General features: G+C 49.5%; 1 protein-coding gene across 1 annotated transcript in view; it reads left to right on the top strand.

Moving 5' to 3' along the window:
• The first annotated feature begins 379 nt into the window (after positions 1-379).
• LOC138295230 (zinc finger protein 850-like) overlaps positions 380-6,395 on the top strand; it is a 43,655-nt gene continuing 37,639 nt past the window's right edge. Inside the window, exon 1 of the mRNA XM_069233411.1 lies at positions 380-498. The gene's annotated coding sequence lies outside the window, so the exon portion shown is untranslated. The remainder of the gene's footprint in view (positions 499-6,395) is intronic.

The raw sequence follows: 6,395 nt of genomic DNA, 5'->3' as shown, positions 1-6,395 counted from the left end.
AGCGCCTTTTTAATCACAGCTCCAGGGCTTGAAAGACTCGTTTTTTACTCTTTTCTCACAGCCAGGAGTATTGCACCGCTGCGGCTCTGAGATGCTAAAATAACTGGCGACGAAAAACCGTCTTTATTGTCTATTTTCAGCTTTTCTTGTTTCTGTTCTCGCCGAACTGCAGCTGAACACATCTGTGTTTTCACTCCTGTCAGTCAGTGTTTGTGGAAGAGTCTGGGGTCAGCATGTTAAAAGATCTCCCTTAATGTAGAAAATGTGTCTATAATGACGTCTGAACGCTTATTCCTGGATTTTTTAAAAAGACAAGCATTTATTTTTGTAGGCTCCGCCCCCTTAGCCCTCCCTCCTCATCCTTTCGCCATCCACTGGATGGATTACTTCCGAGGTCACTGGTAATGGCAGGGATGGGGGCCACTACTCAAGCCCTGGATGGACTCAGACAGTGAATTATTATCACCCAGAAGTGCTGTGTGAAGGGAGCTATTGCAGGTGAGTGAGTTGTCGCCGTGTGATCTGCTGCAGGTGAGTGAGTTGTCGCCGTGTGACCTGCTGCAGGTGAGTTGTCACCGTGTGATCTGCTGCAGGTGAGTTGTCACCGTGTGATCTGCTGCAGGTGAGTGGTCGCCGTGTGATCTGCTGCAGGTGAGTGGTCGCCGTGTGATCTGCTGCATGTGTGTTCTGCCGTGTGTACTGCTGCAGGTGAGTGGTCGCCGTGTGATCTGCTGCATGTGTGTTCTGCCGTGTGATCTGCTGCATGTGTATTCTGTCGTGTGAACTGTGAGTTGTCTCCGTGTGATCTGCTGCAGGTGACTGACTTGTCGCCGTGTGATCTGCTGCAGTTGAGTTGTCGCTGTGTGATCTGCTGCAGGTGAGTGAGTTGTCGGGGTGGGAGGGTGAGTGAGGGGGTTTGTTTCCTCCTGTTTGGATGTAATTGTGGTGTAAGGGCCTGAGCTGCCGACCTTGAAACGGGGGAGCCAGGCTCGAGTCTCGGCGTCTGTTCCACACCCTGTGATTCTGGGCAAATCACGTATCCTACCAACCCTGAATGCATCTTTGTGTAATGGAACTGCTGCTCATGTGAAGCGCTCCGATACCTTGTAAAACTACAAAAAATAATAGTGCACGACTGTAGTGGTATAAATTGCCCTCCCCTTTGTTCCCTCTCTTCCCGTCACTTCCCCTCCCTCCCACACATGTCCTCTTTCTCTCCCTCCTTCTTTAACGCTCTCGCTCTTTGTCTCCTTTCACCTCACCCTCTTCCCTCTGCCCCCCGTCCCTCTTCCCCACACACACTTCATTTTTCTCTCCTTCCCTCCACCTCCCTCTTTCCCCTCTCGCCTCCTCTTTCTCCCCCTCCATCTCCCCCCCTCTGTTCCTCTTTCTCTCCCTCCCTCCTCCCCTTCGCATGTTCCATCTTTATCTTTCACCTCTACATATACTTCGGTCCCTGGTTTTATCCGGTACAATAACTATTGCACCTAAAAGGGGCCACTCGTGATCAGATCCTCAGCCTTTGACACCAGCAGGGCTGTCTCAGCCTCTCATCCTTGTGAGGTGGATATTAGTAGCTGCCATGATGAGGTATTGGGTGTGATGTCATCTTACAGTGGCTTTGAAGGAATGTGATGTTTGTTTAACACACATTTACCACTTTATGTGTTGTGTTCGTGCTCTGGTGTTAGCTTGTCTGTGGGTTCACCCACGTGACAGGGGTCTTGTGGGTGGGGGTCACTGCATGTGCTCTCGTCTGGTGAGTAAATGTGATGTAAGTGTAATGTGTCCGTGTGGGTGGGACCCAGGCATTGATGGGGGGGGAGGGGTATAGGAGGTTCAGTTGTCAGTGTTTATTGTTTGTGATTGAGGTGGTGAGTATCCAGAGTTCTATAACTCTTGAATATCCTTTTTTTCTCATTATTTAAATAGCTGCGTCTGTAACAAGACGCACAACACTGTAGTTCAGTGTTTACTTTGCATGTTTTCATTGCAGGAAAACCGTCTTTGAAAAGGTACATTTTTTTCTCCCCCTGGTTATTCTGTATACAAAAGCATTTTTACTTTCAGTTTAGACACAGGAGTTCTATTGTGTTTAATAATGTTATATTGGGGAGTCAATTCTTGCTGGTCTGTAAATCTCCTCTCCCCTCCTTTTGTGTTTTGAGTCAAGCAGAACAGTGCAGCAAACTGTCCAAGCAAGTTGAAACAGCCTTTCTGCTGCTCGTTTGTCAGGATGGAAGAGAGAACTACTCCCTCCTCTGAACCATCTTCATTATTGGTTGACATCAGGACAGGGAGAGGTTCACTTTCTTCCGTTTCTCCACCATCCGTCACCATGAACATTGCGGTATCTGCTCTATCACCATGTAACTAGATCCTGCTCACATGTATCACCTTATGAGGGCTCTTTGGGGTACCTAAGTCCATCAAGTATGTGACTTCCTGTAGGAGGCTGGCCTGGCTTGTAGTGGGTACCAAGGGGTACTTACACTCTGTACCAGGTCCAGTGATCCCTTATTAGTGTAGAAGAGGTGTTTCTAGCAGCTTAGGCTGATAGAAGGTAGCTATGGCAAAGCAGCTTAGGCTGAACCAGGAGACATGTAAAGCTCCTACTATACCACTGGTGTCATATGCACAATATCATAAGAAAACACAATACACAGTTATACTAAAAATAAAGGTACTTTATTTTTATGACAACATGCCAAAAGTATTTCAGTGAGTACCCTCAGTATGAGGATGCCAAATATACACAAGATATATGTACACAATACCAAAAATATGCAGTAATAGCAAAAGGAAGTAATGCAAGCAATGTAAAGTTACAGTAGATTGCAATAGGAGCACATAGGTATAGGGGCAGCACAAACCATATACTCCAAAAGTGGAATGCGAACCACGAATGGATCCCAAACCTATGTGAGCTTGTAGAGGGTCTCTGGGACTGTAAGAAAACAGTGAGGGTTAGAAAAATAGCCCACCCCAAGACCCTGAAAAGTAGGTGTAAAGTGCACCTATATTCCCCAGAGAGCACAGAAGTCGTGATAGGGGGTTTCTGCAAGGAAGACCAACACCAGCAAAGCAACAACAGTGGATTTCCGGACCTGAGTACCTGTGAAACAAGGGGACCAAATCCAACAGTCGCGACAATGTCGAGAGTGGGCAGATGCCCAGGAAATGCCAGCTGAGGGTGCAAAGAAGCTGCCACCAGATGGTAGAAGCTGTGGATTCTGCAAGAACGAAGAGGGCTAGAAACTTCCCGTTTGGAGGATGGATGTCCCACGTCGTGAAGAAACTTGCAGAGGTGTTCCCACGCAGAAAGACCGCAAACAAGCCTTGCTAGCTGCAAGGGTCGTGGTTAGGGTTTTGGATGCTGCTGTGGCCCAGGAAGGACCAGGATGTCGCCACTTGGATGAGGAGACAGATGGGGCACCCAGCAAGTCAGGGAGCCCTCACAGAAGCAGGCAGCACCCGCAGAAGTACCAGAACAGGCACTTGGAAGAGGAGTGAACCGGAGTCCACCTGAAGACACAAAAGGGAGTCCCACGACGCCGGAGGACAACTCAGAAGGTTGTGCACTGCAGGTTAGAGTGTCGGGACCCAGGCTTGGCTGTGCACGAAGGAAATCCTGGAAGAGTGCACAGGAGCCGGAGCAGCTGCAAATCACGCGGTACCCAGCAATGCAGTCTAGCGTGGGGAGGCAAGGACTTACCTCCACCAAACTTGGACTGAAGAGTCACTGGACTGTGGGAGTCACTTGGACAGAGTTGCTGAGTTCCAGGGACCACGCTCATCGTGCTGAGAGGAGACCCAGAGGACTGGTAATGCAGTCTTTTGTTGCCTGCGGTTGCAGGGGGAAGATTCCGTCGACCCACGGGAGATTTCTTCAGAGCTCCTGGTGCAGAAAGGAGGCAGGCTACCCCCAGAGCATGCACCACCAGGAAACAGTTGAGAATGCGGCAGAATAAGCGATACAGGGTTGCAGTAGTCGTCTTTGCTACTTTGTTGCAGTTTTGCAGGCGTCCTGAGCAGTCAGCGGTCGATGATTTGGCAGAAGGTGAAGAGAGAGATGCAGAGGAACTCTGGTGAGCTCTTGCATTCGGTATCTGAAGAATTCCCCAAAGCAGAGACCCTAAATAGCCAGAAAAGGAGGTTTGGCTACCTAGGAAGGAGGATAGGCTAGTAAGAAAGGTAAGAGCCTATCAGAAGGAGTCTCTGACGTCCCCTGATGGCACTGGCCACTCAGAGCAGTCCATTGTGCCAGCAACACCTCTGTTTCCAAGATGGCAGAGGTCTGGAGCACACTGGAGGAGCTCTGGGCACCTCCCCTGGGAGGTGCAGGTCAGGGGAGTGGTCACTCCCCTTTCCTTTGTCCAGTTTCGCGCCAGAGCAGGGCTGGGGGATCCCTGAACCGGTGTAGACTGGCTTATGCAGAGATGGGCACCATCTGTGCCCATCAAAGCATTTCCAGAGGCTGGGGGAGGCTACTCCTCCCCAGCCCTGACACCTTTTTCCAAAGGGAGAGGGTGTAACACTCTCTCTCTGAGGAAGTCCTTTGTTCTGCCTTCCTGGGCCAAGCCTGGCTGGACCCCAGGAGGGCAGAAACCTGTCTGAGGGGTTGGCAGTAGCAGCAGCTGCAGTGAAACCCCGGGAAAGGCAGTTTGGCAGTACTCAGGTCTGTGCTAGAGCCTCGGGGGATCATGGAATTGTCTCCCCAATGCCAGAATGGCATTGGGGTGACAATTCCATGATCTTAGACATGTTACATGGCCATGTTCGGAGTCACCATTGTGACGCCATACATAGGTAGTGACCTATGTATAGTGCACGTGTGAAATGGTGTCCCCGCACTCACAAACTCCGGGGAATTTGCCCTGAACGATGTGGGGGCACCTTGGCTAGTGCCAGGGTGCCCACACACTAAGTAACTTTGCACCTAACCTTCACCAGGTGAAGGTTAGACATATAGGTGACTTATAAGTTACTTATGTGCAGTGAAAAATGGCTGTGAAATAATGTGGGCATTATTTCACTCAGGCTGCAGTGGCAGGCCTGTGTAAGAATTGTCAGAGCTCCCTATGGGTGGCAAAAGAAATGCTGCAGCCCATAGGGATCTCCTGGAACCCCAATACCCTGGGTACCTCAGTACCATATACTAGGGAATTATAAGGGTGTTCCAGTATGCCAATGTGAATTGGTGAAATTGGTCATTCGCCTGTTAGTGACAATTTGTAAAGCAGAGAGAGCATAACCACTAAGGTTCTGGTTAGCAGAGGCTCAGTGAGACAGTTAGGCATCACACAGGGAACACATACATATAGGCCACAAACATATGAGCACTGGGGTCCTGGCTAGCAGGGTCCCAGTGACACATAACAAACATACTGAAAACATAGGGTTTTCACTATGAGCACTGGGCCCTTGCTAGCAGGATCCCAGTGAGACAGTGAAAACACCCTGACATATACTCACAAACAGGCCAAAAGTGGGGGTAACAAGGCTAGAAAGAGGCTACTTTCTCACAATTCCCCCTTCTTCTTCAGGATGGGGTCCGGCCCAATCCATTTGTCTTGGAGGGCCCTGGGTGCCACACCCTCTAACACCCACACCAGTTATCCAGGTTGGTATTCAACTGTAGCAGCCTTTTGGTCATACCAGTGCTTGACAAGCTCGTGCCTGGCCTCCAAGCTTCTGTGTGCCTTCTTCATGTATTCTGCCATACTGAAACAAAGGCCTAATACGTAATCGAGGATGTTCTGTTTGGGCTCCTTGAGATGTCTCTCCCAATCTTCTCTGACCAAACTTAAGTGACCCCCTGAGAGGATGTCCTAAGAGTAGCTCAAAGGGACTGAAACCTACTCCTTCTGAGGAACCTCCCTGTAGGAAAACAGTAGGCATGGGAGAAAAACATCCCATCTTCTCCGGAGGTATTCAGGTAAACCCATAATCATGTCATTCATGGTCTTGTTAAATCTTTCAACAAGCCCATTGCCTTGTGGATGGTAAGGTGTGGTAAACTTATAAGTCACACCACACTCATTCCACATAGCTTTCAGATAGGTAGACATGACGTTTGTGGCTCTATCTGAAATAACCTCCTAAGAAAACCCCACTCTGGTAAAAATACCAAGTAAGGCTCTAGCTACTGTCCTAAGGGGAATTGCTTCAGGCTATCTGGCGGCATGGTCCACAACCACCAGAATAAACCTCTGCACAGAGGTGGCAGGTGGGTCTAGGAGACCAACATTTTCAATCCTCACCCTCTCAAAGGGAGTCCCCACCACAGGATGTGGTATCATGGGAGTCTTTGGCTTTCCACCAGCCTTGCCACTGGCTTGGCAGATGACACAGGAGCGACAGAACTCCTTCACCTTCTAAGACATTTGGGGTCA

This window comes from Pleurodeles waltl, chromosome 5, assembly GCF_031143425.1.
Source record: "Pleurodeles waltl isolate 20211129_DDA chromosome 5, aPleWal1.hap1.20221129, whole genome shotgun sequence".
Lineage (NCBI taxonomy): Eukaryota > Metazoa > Chordata > Amphibia > Caudata > Salamandridae > Pleurodeles > Pleurodeles waltl.
This window is presented reverse-complemented; position numbering and strand designations above follow the sequence as displayed.